Source organism: Polistes canadensis, unplaced genomic scaffold (assembly GCF_001313835.1).
Source record: "Polistes canadensis isolate GaletaPanama2010 unplaced genomic scaffold, ASM131383v1 scaffold_354, whole genome shotgun sequence".
NCBI classification, from domain to species: Eukaryota; Metazoa; Arthropoda; class Insecta; order Hymenoptera; family Vespidae; genus Polistes; species Polistes canadensis.
In genome coordinates this window covers 85,697-87,347 of record NW_014569901.1, presented here as the reverse complement: position 1 = coordinate 87,347, position 1,651 = coordinate 85,697, and the positions used below count along the sequence as shown (strand labels likewise).

Genomic DNA, 1,651 nt, shown 5'->3' with positions numbered 1-1,651 from the left:
TATATATACATATATATCTATTGAAAATGCAGAGCTATAAATATTACGGAAATCGTTAACAGAATTATAGAAAGTGGTGCAACGTGAATATAATAGCGACAGTTATATCCATCAGTATTTACACAATAATCGAGATTAATATCATTGCCTTTAGATAAATATTATTGACCTGACGTTTACAATTGTACTTGGATCTAACAATAAGATTTTCGATAATTGACAGCACACACACACACACACACACACATCAAGAAAAAGAAAGAAATATAGAATGAAAAAAAAAAAAAAATAATAAAAGGAAGTGGCACATAACGAGATAACCTATGTTGCCAGTTGCGCTCGCATAGAAGAAGATAAAAAAAATGGACAAAAAAGACGACTATCGTTGATTGTTATATCAAGCCAGTAGATATTATCAAACTATAGTAGTGTGTCGATATATTAGCGTTGTAATGCGTTTTTACGCCGGCTTGCGCTCGTCGTCGCGTCAACCGACCGCTTATGCGAACCGTTCCACACTATACGAAACCACTAAACGTATAAAAGCAATTTACGAAGGAAATTTATTTATGAGAGATAAAGTGCATACTATTCGAACGGTGTGCGTGAATGTTGTGTGTATGATGCGTCTGTCGTAAATAAAAGAAACGACGAACGAACGACCAACGACGAATGACAAAAAGCGCAAAATTAAATTGTCAATTTCAAGTTGAGACCGTTCAGCCTTATCGTTCCAACATAAGTTTTGTTCCTTTTTCTCCCCCACCCCCATCCCTCTTCTAACGTTTGTTTCCACGAAAAGGGATGTCGTGTTTGTTTAGTCCTTGCCCTTCTTCCTACAACCTCCTGCTGCTGTTTTCTCATTGTTATTTAGAAACGAGCTTATTATAGAAAATAACAGCGATTCCATCGAACCGAAAGCACAAGAAGCATACGGGGGAAAACCAAAGGATGGAGGCCTTGCAAGGCGCGTTAAAGTCTCCAAGACACGAGTCAATGAGTGTCAATGATTAGAGCGAATGATCGTTGTCCGATTATAACTAAATTCTAGGTATAGTCAAAGGATTTCAAATGGGTAATAGTACCGTTGTTTCGTTAATTGTTTTTATAGATTATATTGTCCTGTGATCGCATCCCGCGACCCGCGACCCGCGTCTCACTCTTAACGATTGAAACTAATTCAAAGAAACTCGCAACATATATTCGCGTTTTTCGGTGCAATGAAGTCTTGTATATTCGATCTTGATTGCATCTAATCTAATGGACGAAAGATTCGCTACAGCTCTTAATCGACAATTTCATGAAAATAAAGAACAAGAAATGATATATATGTGTGTGTGTGTGTGTGTGTAGAGGATTATTCTAGTCAATTAAAAAGGGAATCCTAATATGATCGTGATATTTTTGTTCGTCGCGAGGTGACACGCTTATGTGCCCTCTTGTTCCATCTTCGTCGCGAGATACGATCACGCTTAGGCCACGACTATTTTTCTAAGTTGCAAAGTATAATAAATTAATGACGTTGCATTATCGTTACTAGAGTATATTATAATGTATATTGACATTTTAACTAGGCGAGTAAGTATGAAATAATGTTACAAACATAATATACGACTATATCATATAATAATAATTATATTATTATTAATAA

General features: G+C 36.0%; 1 protein-coding gene across 2 annotated transcripts in view; it reads left to right on the top strand.

Moving 5' to 3' along the window:
- The window catches only part of LOC106791934 (rho GTPase-activating protein 100F), a 31,665-nt gene that overhangs the window by 28,740 nt on the left and 1,274 nt on the right, over positions 1–1,651 (top strand). The window lies entirely within an intron of this gene.